General features: G+C 42.2%; 2 long non-coding RNA genes across 4 annotated transcripts in view; both read right to left on the minus strand.

Annotated features, from left to right (window-relative positions):
- LOC140738356 (uncharacterized) overlaps positions 1-3,533 on the minus strand; it is a 5,427-nt gene extending 1,894 nt beyond the window's left edge. Inside the window, exons 1-2 of one of the 3 annotated variants that reach the window (XR_012101356.1) lie at positions 3,338-3,533; positions 2,938-3,107 (exon numbers count right to left, since the gene is read on the minus strand). This is a non-coding gene — a long non-coding RNA (uncharacterized lncRNA). Of the gene's footprint in view, positions 1-883; positions 1,020-2,916; positions 3,246-3,337 lie in introns of those variants that run through there. The other 2 variants (XR_012101357.1, XR_012101355.1) reach the window with 2 other exon arrangements.
- Positions 3,534-5,890: 2,357 nt separating this feature from the next.
- On the minus strand, positions 5,891-10,850 carry LOC140738357 (uncharacterized). Its single transcript, XR_012101358.1, has 3 exons — positions 10,729-10,850; positions 8,674-8,809; positions 5,891-6,171 (listed from the first exon to the last, which is right to left on the minus strand). It is a non-coding gene; the product is annotated as an uncharacterized lncRNA (long non-coding RNA).
- Positions 10,851-12,859: the final 2,009 nt, after the last annotated feature.

Here is a 12,859-nt window from a genome sequence, read left to right on the forward strand (position 1 = left end):
AAAGGTGCTGATGAATCAGCATACAGGAGAGAAATTGAAAATCTGACTGACTGGTGCTACAGCTCCTTAGCAGTTTGCAAAGATTCAGCATGACATCTAAACCTCTGATCAACTTCTACAGACGTGTAGTGGAGAGTATATTGACTGGCTGCATCACACTGAAACCACCAATGCCCTTGTACCGAAACTCCTACAAAAGTAGTGGATACGGCCCAGTCCATCACGAGTAAATCCCTTTTCCCATATTGGACTGGGCTTGGCTGGAACAACTACTTTTTGAAGCCTTCTCCACTCACAGGCATTGGTGTTCCCATACCAGTCTGGAATGCGACCAGTCAGCATTCTCTCCACTGTGCATCTATAAAGGATTGTCAAAGTTGTAGACGACAGGCCGAAGAGCTGCTGCCGTGACCTTCTTCGTCAAAACAGGAGAAAAACTGCAGATGCTGGAAATCCGAGCAACACACAAAAAATGCCGCAGGAACTCCGCAGGCCAGGCAGCATCTACGGAAAAAAGTGCAGTCGACGTTTCGGGCCCGAAACCCTTGTGTTCCCCTCTCCCCTACCCCCACCACCTTTTAACTCTGCTCTTCAGCTTTTCTTCCTCCAGTCTTGCCGAAACGTCCCGGCCCGAAACATCGACTGTACTTTTCTCCCCCCGTAGATGCTGCCTGGCCTGCTGAGTTCCTCCGGTGTTTTGCATGTGCCTTCTTTGTAATGACACTTACACTCAGGGCCTCTGAAATAATAAAGTGAAGGAATTGGACTCCAATGATCTGGAAAAGTTAAATGTAGAGTTGGGGGATGGAAGGAGCAAGTGGGTAGAAAATCATGGAAGAAGAAATAGTCAATACTAGTCAAGTAGGAATTCTGATAAAATCACCTGTTCAAACGAACCAAATGTACTAAAGAGAGAACTTCTATCTATCTGTTCAAATGTCACTGGGTGCATCAGCAGACAGGCATTTTGGCAGTGACCATCTCAAACAGTTCCAGATCCTCCGTTGCTAAACGTCCTTCTGCAAAACAAGTGTCACGACATATGCCAATGGTATTAAACCCAATTCTGATTCTGAATTTGTTTATCTTTAAATGCTGTTTAATAAACTCAGTTACTCACACCCTTAATTTGGTCAACGTTTCAGGCCAAAAAACTTCTTCAGGACTGAAAAGAGGCCAGAATAAAAAGGTGGCGGGAGGGGGAAGGAGGCTCGCTAGTTTATACACTAAATAATGTTCAGGCGCGAGAGTCCTTGCATATTTGGATTATAAACCCTGCAGAATTCCCCCACAGATTGATATCTTGCATAGAGCAGCCTCTGGACAGTTTCCCAACTGGATGATGGGCTACCTGCTGGAGAAATCCTTTCACATTAACAGTTTATTGATACATGCTACTAAAGAGACCAACTATCAAATTTGTTCTCATCTCTTGCTGACTCCCCCAGACAAGTTTCCCTATATATAATGACTGAAACATATAAGGTTATTGATTGAAACGTATAAGATTATTAAGGGATTGGACACGCTAGAGGCAGGAAACATATTCCTGATGTTGGGGGAGTCCAGAACCAGAGGCCACAGTTTAAGAATAAGGGGTAGGCCATTTAGAACAGAGTTGAGGAAAAACTTTTTCACCCAAAGAGTTGTGGATCTGTGGAATGCTCTGCCTCAGAAGGCAGTGGAGGCCAATTCTCTGGATGCTTTCAAGAAAGAGTTAGATAGAGTTCCTAAAGATAGTGGAGTCAAATGATACGTTGAGAGGGCAGGAACGGGGATTGTGGATGATCAGCCATGATCACATTGAATGGTGGTGCTGGCTCGAAGTGCGGAATGGTCTACTCCTGCACCTATTGTCTATATATTGCATCTGCTTTACCCACGTTCTTCTCACTGAGTTTGTAACTGCCCTCTGAATGTTAGTTTATTATTGATCCTTACTGGCTATTACTCTCCAATCGTGACCTCTGCTTCAACTTGCAATCTCCCCCAATTCCCGATGATCATTTCATTCGTATGAACTGTATACAAGACAAGCTTTTGCTCTATCTGGGCACACGTGACAATAATAAACAAATTATCGATACCAAAAAAATCTGATTTCACTACATTGCCAATGCCGCTGAAGATTACGCTCAGCTGCCACTTTATTAGGTACACCAGTACACCTGCTCATTAATGTATATATTTGATCAGCCAATCGTGAGGCAGCAACTCAGTGTTTAAAAGCATGCAGTCATGGTCAAGAGGTTCAGTTGTTTTTTTTCCCAGACCAAACATCAGAATGCGGAAGAAATGTGCTCTAAGTGAGTTTGACTGTGGAGTGATTATTGGTGCCAGATGGGGTGGTTTGAGTATCTCAGAAGCTGCAGACCTCCTGGGATTTGCACACACAGTCTCTCAACTATACAGAGAATACTGAGAAAAACAAAAAACATCCAATGTGGAAGCAGAGGCGAGAGTCCGGTGATGTCATCATCGAGAATGGCAGCTTAAGTCACAAGCTCCTCCGGAAAAGCACGTATTAAGCCCCAATAACCCATCAAATATAATATTTTTCAAAAAATACTTGAACTGAAAAGGGGGGCAAGAATGGGGAGAAGAAATGGAAATAAAAAAAGCGACACTGCGGAGCCTGCGTCCGAGAGGAGCGCAGCGAGCGTCTCTACGACCCGACTGCATGCTAGCGAGGCGGCTGCTGGGCCTCGTTCAGGCAAAGTGGCGAACAGCTTCGAAATCCTGAAAGAAATAATGGAGGTCCAGAAAGATATAAAGCAGCAGCTCCGTGATATTAAGGCAGAGCTCGCCAGCGTTAATCAAAAAATAGCGGTGGCAGAGACTCGCATTGAGAAGGTGGAAGATCGCGTTCAAAACGTGGAGTGGATACTGAGCAAGACAATAAAAATAATACATCACCAAGAAGGTAAACTGCTTGACCTGGAGGGAAGATCACGGCGGGGGAAATATCAGAATCTACAACGTTCCCGAAGGAGCAGAGGGCTCGTTTATGACGGAATTTGTCGAAAAGTTACTGCGGGACGCGCTGGATCTTCCCTCGGTTATGGAGCTGGAAGTTGAGAGAGCCCACCGCACGTTCGTTCCGAAACCTACCCAGGATAGAAAGCCACGCTCAATAATAATAAAATTCCTGCAGTACAGCACCAAGGCGCAGATTCTACAAAGGGCCAGGGGTAAGAAGAGAGTGTTTTATGACGATAAATTAATATATCTCGACTAAGATTACCCCCCCCCCCCCATGGTTCTGCAGAAGCGTAAAGAATACTCTGAAGTAAAGCGAGTACTAAAGCAAAACAAGATTAGATTTCAAACTCCGTACCCTGCTATACTTCGAGTGTTTTATGACAATGGGACGTGGTTGTACCAGACGGTGGAAGAGGCGACTACAGACATGAAGACAAGAGGGTTGCCCGTTAGTGTCACCAAAACGAGGGAAAGCCTGACTGAGGAATTATCCCGCTCCGCTTGGGAAATAGTGCGAGAATCGAGAAGGCAGGAGACGGGAGGAGGCCGAGAGAAATATATCAGGAAGAGACCGGGAGTTTCCCAAAGACAGTCCTCACCCCCTTCAGAAGAGCCATAAGGTTTGGCTAACTTTAAAAATGTTGAGAAGCTAAATGGAAGCAGAAGTACACGGTGATATACCTATCTCGAGAAATATTTATTATAATGTGGATTTTATATTACTTAGCTGTGTTACGAACCCCGTAACTGGGTCACTTACCAGCAAAGATGGAGAGGTCCGTTGAAGTCTGATGATACTATTTTTAACAATATTTATTAGTAAAAAGACACAAAAATAATATCAATGCAAACATACAGATAATATACGTCGTCAATACTAAATCTGAAAGTACGGGTATAATAATAATCAATGAGAAATAAGCTCTATCGTTGTCTAGGGGGATAATGTATTGTCCGATGGAAATATAAAAGTCACTCAGTTCATGCAGGCTTCAGCCTTTGGGGACCGCTGGGTTTGCAATTGTTGGAGAGAGAGAGATTTTGAGAAAAGAAACTTGCCGGCTTTCCTTGATCTGATCTTGATCCGTATTCGTCCTTTAGCGAGGCCGTTCCGTGGAGGACTTGTCATCCAGGCAAGGATAGACACACACACACAAGTCCCCACCGGTCTCATACGTTTCTCCTGGTGTGTCTGAAGGGGTTGTTCCCCAGACCCTCTTTTATCCTTACTCACAGGGTCTCAGATGTCAATCAGGTTGGGATGATGCAATCCCTCAACCAGCCCACTCTGGTCGTCCCCTGAGGGGCTTCAATGAATAGTACAATACTCAATACACAATTCCGTCTCCAAGAGACAATGGCCGTTATCCGTGGCTTTGTCTTGCTGAGGGGCCAGGACACATTCTAAAACCTTGAAGATTCTCTCTCATTTCCTGGGTCCCAGACCCGAATTAATAGCGATCTTGTGATTCTCAAGAAGGAGGGGGCGACTTTGTACCCTTTGGCCCCTCAGAGTTGTGGCACATTCGTAACAGTTGTTATTCTTTATTCTCTCACTTACTCCTTTTTCCCCACCAAAATGAGAATATATATGTGTATGTAATGTGTGTGTGTGTGTGTGTGTATGTATGTATGTATGTGTGTGTATATATATGTGTGGGTATATGTATATGTGTGTGTATGTATATATATAGGAGTACACAGGGAAATCTTTTCTGTGTAATGGATTTGTTCACTGACTTTTATGAATACTGCATTGGGGGCCCTCAACTCACAAGTAGGAGGGGTTATCCCCCACAGCTAGACATTTCCTCTAGCTCAACGCAGGGTCATCTACTAGAGACCACAGCCCTGGAATCACACGTTCATTGCCATTTTTGATGTTATTTGCATTTCTTGGTTCTTATTTGTTCAGGGAGTAGATCGATCAAGTTTTATTCTAATTTCAATGGTGCATTGACAGATAAATACAGATGGATAAGGACAAGGTAAAATTCATTTCTTCTAATGTCAATGGGCTATTAAATCCAATCAAATGTAAGAGAATTTTATCTAATTTGGAACAATTTGATTCATACTGGGAAAAATGGTTTAACTACATAATGCCTCATAGGCCTGATTTTATTCTCACAAATCAATGAATCTGTTGTAAAAAAAAAGATCACTCCCTACTTGTACATAGTCCTTTCCTTTTGCTTGTTTTTTCTTTCCACTCTTTTCTATGTGTATACCTCAGATAAATACTTTGTGGAGATTTGTGATATATATGATTATATGATAGATATGTACAACTTCTGAAATACATCTTGTGGAAATGTTTGTTTGATGATGAACTTCAATAAAAAGATAAATTACAAAAAACATCCAATGAGAGGCATTTCCATGGGCAAAAACGCCTTGTCAATGAATTGAATATTTGACTTTATTTCTAATATCCTTCATATACATGAGTAAAAATCTTTACATTTCCATCTGTATGTGCAATTTATAGTAATTTGTAATAAATGTATGTATAACAATACAGCATAGAAATACAATTGTATCAGCATGAATTAATCAGTCTGTTGACCTGGTGGAAGAAGCTGTCCCAGAACCTGTTGTTCCTGACTTTAATGCTGCGGTACTGTTTCCCGGATGGTAGCAGCTGGAACAGAGAGGTCAGGGGAGAATAGCCAGACTGGCTTAAGCTGACAGGAAGGCAACAGTAGCTAATAATGACGTGATACAAGTGACGTGCAGAAGAGCATCTCTGAAGGCACAACACATCAAACCTTGAAGTGGATGGGCTGTAGCAGCAGAAGACCATGATGGTATACTCAGTGGCCACTTTATTAGGTACAGGAGCTACCTAATAATGTGGCCACTGGGTGTATATTCAAATGAAGTGCAAGAAATTCAATACACATAATTCAGTTAAATTGTGATAACTTTATTAAGAATTTATATTTATTAAAGTGTTAAGTACATCTAGTATACTGTTCATTACTTCCAATATGCAATATTAAACTTACAAATTCAAAAATCAGTGGTAATAAATTCCACTTTGATTTCATGTTAATTCGTGCAAGTTAGTCTTCACCAAGGTACACGTTCACCTCTCCAGTCTATAAACGATCCATTGTCTTTGTCTGACAGATTCGAAAACACCCTGAGTAATCCTTGTATACTTTCTTCTTTGGTTAGTGGTGCCTGGTGAAAGCAAACAAAATAAAAGATTAGATAGAAATAAAGTACAAAGACCAAGATCCCCAGACATGAAGGTATTTTGTCCGGCAAGGACAGCTCTGAATCAATATCCAAACTAGTTACCGGACCTTGGGGAAAAATCTGCATTGGAATGAACTTGCAGACCCCTCGTATCAGTGGCCTCAGTGAGGCAGCCTGGACAGCAGGAGACAATATGACAACAAACGTGATGTGTGCCAAAGGCAAAAGCCTAATTAAAGTGATGAACTGCAATGAACTACTTTGAATATGGCAACATAACTCACTGATGGTGAAAAAGGGTATCGGATAAATAAAAGGGAGTAATAATTAAGTTCAAAATTTAGTTCTGGTAAGTTAACTTGAGCAGCTAAAAGATAATTTTTACAGATAAATGTACATTTATCAAATTGGCTGATCAGCAAACATCACCATGGGTAACAGCAGTAGCTTGAATCTTTCAAAAAGCCACACCTGCAGGAATCAAGATAGCTGTAGGTGCAAAACTACCCTGATACAACAAAAGCAGCCTGAGATTTGTTTAAACATTGGCAACATTCGAGTTTAAACAAAAAAAGTATTTGCAGCACATTATTATAAAAAGTGCCATAAATTTACAAAAGAAAACAACTCTTAACTACTACTTACTCCACGAGTAAATCTTTTGTGGCTTTGGGAATGGCAAGTTGGATGAAATGTTAGGACCAGGTTTACCATCACCGGAATATGTCGTCAAACATAACAGCTATACGGAGAGACGGGACAAACTCGGAATGTCTTCTCTGGAATGCTCAGGACTGATGGGTGGAAGACCCGACAGAAGTATATGAAATTAAGAGAGGAATAAATAGTATAGATGGTCTGAGTCTCTTTACCCCAGGGCAGAAATACCGAATACTGTACTAAAAGGGGTAACTCTGCAGTAAGAGGGGGCAAGTCTGAAGATGTGCAAAGCAGATCCATCAAACAGCATAGAATCGGATCTAAGAGGTTGTACACGTACAAGATGGTGGCACAGTACCATCATGATTAGCTCAATGACTTACAGTACCACAGACCCGACCCAGATTCAATTCCCACTGTTGCCTGTAAAGAGATTTGCGTTGTCCCCGTAACCTCATGAGTTTCCTCCCACAGTCCAGGGACGTACCGGTGGGCAAGTTAATTGCTCACTGTAAATTGTCTGGTGATTAGGCTGGCATAGAAAAGGGCTGGAAGGACCTATTCTGCGCTGTATCTCTATAACTCCACCGAAGATGCCATCTCATTGGCTCTTCAGTCAGCCCTGGAACATCGGTCCAGCAAAGATGCACACATCCGGACGCTCTTTATCGACTACAGCTCAGCATTCAATACCATCATCCCCTCAAAACTAAACAATTTGCTCCTGGCCCTCGGCCTCAATATCTTGATTTCCTCATTTTGCAGACGCCAGTCGGTTCGGATTGGCAACAACATCTCCACGATCTCCATCAGGACAGGTGCACTGCAAGGCCGTGTGTTTAGTCCTCTGCTCTGCTCTACGGTTAGAAGCATGTAGCTAAGCACAGCTCCAAAGCCATATTCAAGTTTGCTGGTGAAACCACAGTTGTCGGCTGAGTCAAAGGTGCTGATGAATCAGCATACAGGAGAGAAATTGAAAATCTGACTGACTGGTGCCACAGCACCTTAGCAGTTTGCAAAGATTCAGCATGACATCTAAACCTCTGATCAAATTCTACAGACGTGTAGTGGAGAGTATATTGACTGGCTGCATCACACTGAAACCACCAATGCCCTTGTACCGAAACTCCTACAAAAAGTAGTGGATACGGCCCAATCCATCACGAGTAAATCCCTTTTCCCATATTGGACTGGGCTTGGCTGGAACGACTACTTTTTGTAGTCTTCTCCACTCACAGGCACTGGTGTTCCCATACCAGTCTGGAATGCGACCAGTCAGCGTTCTCTCCACTGTGCATCTATAAAGGATTGTCAAAGTTGTAGACGACAGGCCGAAGAGCTGCTGCCGTGACCTTCTTCGTCACAAACAGGAGAAAACCCGCAGATGCTGGAAATCCGAGCAACACACAAAAAATGCCGCAGGAACTCCGCAGGCCAGGCAGCATCTATGGAAAAAAGTGCAGTCGACGTTTCGGGCCCGAAACCCTTGTGTTCCCCTCTCCCCTACCCCCACAACCTTTTAAATCTGCTCTTCAGCTTTTCTTCCTCCAGTCTTGCCGAAACATCCCGGCCCGAAACATCGACTGTACTTTTCTCCCCCCGTAGATGCTGCCTGGCCTGCTGAGTTCCTCCGGCGTTTTGCATGTGCCTTCTTTGTAATGACACTTACACTCAGGTCCTCTGAAATGATAAAGTGAAGGAATTGGACTCCAATGATCTGGAAAAGTTAAATGTAGAGTTGGGGGATGGAAGGAGCAAGTGGGTAGAAAATCATGGAAGAAGAAATAGTCAATACTAGTCAAGTAGGAATTCTGATAAAATCACCTGTTCAAACGAACCAAATGTACTAAAGAGAGAACTTCTATCTATCTGTTCAAATGTCACTGGGTGCATCAGCAGACAGGCATTTTGGCAGTGACCATCTCAAACAGTTCCAGATCCTCCGTTGCTAAACGTCCTTCTGCAAAACAAGTGTCACGACATATGCCAATGGTATTAAACCCAATTCTGATTCTGAATTTGTTTATCTTTAAATGCTGTTTAATAAACTCAGTTACTCACACCCTTAATTTGGTCAACGTTTCAGGCCAAAAAACTTCTTCAGGACTGAAAAGAGGCCAGAATAAAAAGGTGGCGGGAGGGGGAAGGAGGCTAGCTAGTTTATACACTAAATAATGTTCAGGCGCGAGAGTCCTTGCATATTTGGATTATAAACCCTGCAGAATTCCCCCACAGATTGATATCTTGCATAGAGAAGCCTCTGGACAGTTTCCCAACTGGATGATGGGCTACCTGCTGGAGAAATCCTTTCACGTTAACAGTTTATTGATACATGCTACTAAAGAGACCAACTATCAAATTTGTTCTCATCTCTTGCTGACTCCCCCAGACAAGTTTCCCTATATATAATGACTGAAACATATAAGGTTATTGATTGAAACATATAAGATTATTAAGGGATTGGACACGCTAGAGGCAGGAAACATATTCCTGATGTTGGGGGAGTCCAGAACCAGAGGCCACAGTTTAAGAATAAGGGGTAGGCCATTTAGAACAGAGTTGAGGAAAAACTTTTTCACCCAGAGAGTTGTGGATCTGTGGAATGCTCTGCCTCAGAAGGCAGTGGAGGCCAATTCTCTGGATGCTTTCAAGAAAGAGTTAGATAGAGTTCCTAAAGATAGTGGAGTCAAATGATACGTGGAGAGGGCAGGAACGGGGATTGTGGATGATCAGCCATGATCACATTGAATGGTGGTGCTGGCTCAAAGGGCCGAATGGCCTACTCCTGCACCTATTGTCTATATATTGCATCTGCTTTACCCACGTTCTTCTCACTGAGTTTGTAACTGCCCTCTGAATGTTAGTTTATTATTGATCCTTACTGGCTATTACTCTCCAATCGTGACCTCTGCTTGCAACTTGCAATCTCCCCCAATTCCCGATGATTATTTCATTCGTATGAACTGTATACAAGACAAGCTTTTGCTCTATCTGGGCACACGTGACAATAATAAACAAATTATCGATACCAAAAAAATCTGATTTCACTACATTGCCAATGCCGCTGAAGATTACGCTCAGCTGCCACTTTATTAGGTACACCAGTACACCTGCTCATTAATGTATATATTTGATCAGCCAATCGCAAGGCAGCAACTCAGTATTTAAAAGCATGCAGACATGGTCAAGAGGTTCACTTGTTTCTTTTCCCAGACCAAACATCAGAATGCGGAAGAAATGTGCTCTAAGTGAGTTTGACTGTGGAGTGATTATTGGTGCCAGATGGGGTGGTTTGAGTATCTCAGAAGCTGCAGACCTCCTGGGATTTGCACACACAGTCTCTCAACTATACAGAGAATACTGAGAAAAACAAAAAACATCCAATGTGGAAGCAGAGGCGAGAGTCCGGTGATGTCATCATCGAGAATGGCAGCTTAAGTCACAAGCTCCTCCGGAAAAGCACGTATTATGCCCCAATAACCCATCAAATATAATATTTTTCAAAAAATACTTGAACTGAAAAGGGGGGCAAGAATGGGGAGAAGAAATGGAAATAAAAAAAGCGACACTGCGGAGCCTGCGTCCGAGAGGAGTGCAGCGAGCGTCTCTACGACCCGACTGCATGCTAGCGAGGCGGCTGCTGGGCCTCGTTCAGGCAAAGTGGCGAACAGCTTCGAAATCCTGAAAGAAATAATGGAGGTCCAGAAAGATATAAAGCAGCAGCTCCGTGATATTAAGGCAGAGTTCCCCAGCGTTAATCAAAAAATAGCGGTGGCAGAGATTCGCATTGAGAAGGTGGAAGATCGCGTTCAAAACGTGGAGTGGATACTGAGCAAGACAATAAAAATAATACATCACCAAGAAGGTAAACTGCTTGACCTGGAGGGAAGATCACGGCGGGGGAAATATCAGAATCTACAACGTTCCCGAAGGAGCAGAGGGCTCGTTTATGACGAAATTTGTCGAAAAGTTACTGCGGGACGCGCTGGATCTTCCCTTGGTTATGGAGCTGGAAGTGGAATGAGCCCACCGTGTGTTAGTCCCAAAACCTACCCAGGATAGAAAGCCACGCTCAATAATAATAAAATTCCTGCAGTACAGCACCAAGGCGCAGATTCTACAAAGGGCTAGGGGTAAGAAGAGAGTGTTTTATGACGATAAATTAATATATCTCGACTAAGATTACCCCCCCCCATGGTTCTGCAGAAGCGTAAAGAATACTCTGAAGTAAAGCGAGTACTAAAGCAAAACAAGATTAGATTTCAAACTCCGTACCCTGCTATACTTCGAGTGTTTTATGACAATGGGACGTGGTTGTACCAGACGGTGGAAGAGGCGACTACAGACATGAAGACAAGAGGGTTGCCCGTTAGTGTCACCAAAACGAGGGAAAGCCTGAATGAGGAATTATCCCGCTCCGCTTGGGAAATAGTGCGAGAAACGAGAAGGCAGGAGACGGGAGGAGGCCGAGAGAAATATATCAGGAAGAGACCGGGAGTTTCCCAAAGACAGTCCTCACCCCCTTCAGAAGAGCCATAAGATTTGGCTAACTTTAAAAATGTTGAGAAGCTAAATGGAAGCAAAAGTACATGGTGATATACCTATCTCGAGAAATATTTATTATAATGTGGATTTTATATTACTTAGTTATTATTCTTTATTCTCTCACTTACTCCTTTTTCCCCACCAAAATGACAATATATATGTGTATGTATGTATGTATGTGTGTGTGTGTATATAATATATATATATAATATAAAAATATGTATATGTTTGTGTATGTATATATATAGGAGGAGTACACAGGGAAATCTTTTCTGTGTAATGGATTTGTTCACTGACTTTTATGAATACTGCATTGGGGGCCCTCAACTCACAAGTAGGAGGGGTTATCCCCCACAGCTAGACATTTCCTGTAACTCAACGCAGGGTCATCTACTAGAGACCTCAGCCTTGGAATCACACGTTCATTGCCATTTTTGATGTTATTTGCACTTCTTGTTTCTTAATTGTTCAGGGAGTAGATTGATCAAGTTTTATTCTAATTTCAATGATGCATTGACAGATAAATACGGATGGATAAGGACAAGGTAAAATTCATTTCTTCTAATGTCAATGGACTATTAAATCCAATCAAATGTAAGAGAATTTTATCTAATTTGAAACAATTTGATTCATACTGGGAAAAATGGTTTAACTACATAATGCCTCATAGGCCTGATTTTATTCTCACAAATCAATGAATCTGTTGTAAAAAAAAAGATCACTCCCTACTTGTACATAGTTCTTTCCTTTTGCTTGTTTTTTCTTTCCACTCTTTTCTATGTGTATACCTCAGATAAATACTTTGTGGAGATTTGTGATATATATGATTATATGATAGATATGTACAACGTCTGAAATACATCTTGTGGAAATGTTTGTTTGATGATGAACTTCAATAAAAAAATAAATTACAAAAAACATCCAATGAGAGGCATTTCCATGGGCAAAAACGCCTTGTCAATGAATTGAATATTTGACTTTATTTCTAATATCCTTCATATACATGAGTAAAAATCTTTACATTTCCATCTGTATGTGCAATTTATAGTAATTTGTAATAAATGTATGTATAACAATACAGCATAGAAATACAATTGTATCAGCATGAATTAATCAGTCTGTTGGGCTGGTGGAAGAAGCTGTCCCAGAACCTGTTGTTCCTGACTTTAATGCTGCGGTACTGTTTCCCGGATGGTAGCAGCTGGAACAGAGAGGTCAGGGGAGAATAGCCAGACTGGCTTAAGCTGACAGGAAGGCAACAGTAGCTAATAATGACGTGATACAAGTGACGTGCAGAAGAGCATCTCTGAAGGCACAACACATCAAACCTTGAAGTGGATGGGCTGTAGCAGCAGAAGACCATGATCGTATACTCAGTGGCCACTTTATTAGGCACAGGAGCTACCTAATAATGTGGCCACTGGGTGTATATTCAAATGAAGTGCAAGAAATTCAATACACGTAA

Source organism: Hemitrygon akajei, chromosome 14 (genome assembly GCF_048418815.1).
Source record: "Hemitrygon akajei chromosome 14, sHemAka1.3, whole genome shotgun sequence".
NCBI lineage: Eukaryota > Metazoa > Chordata > Chondrichthyes > Myliobatiformes > Dasyatidae > Hemitrygon > Hemitrygon akajei.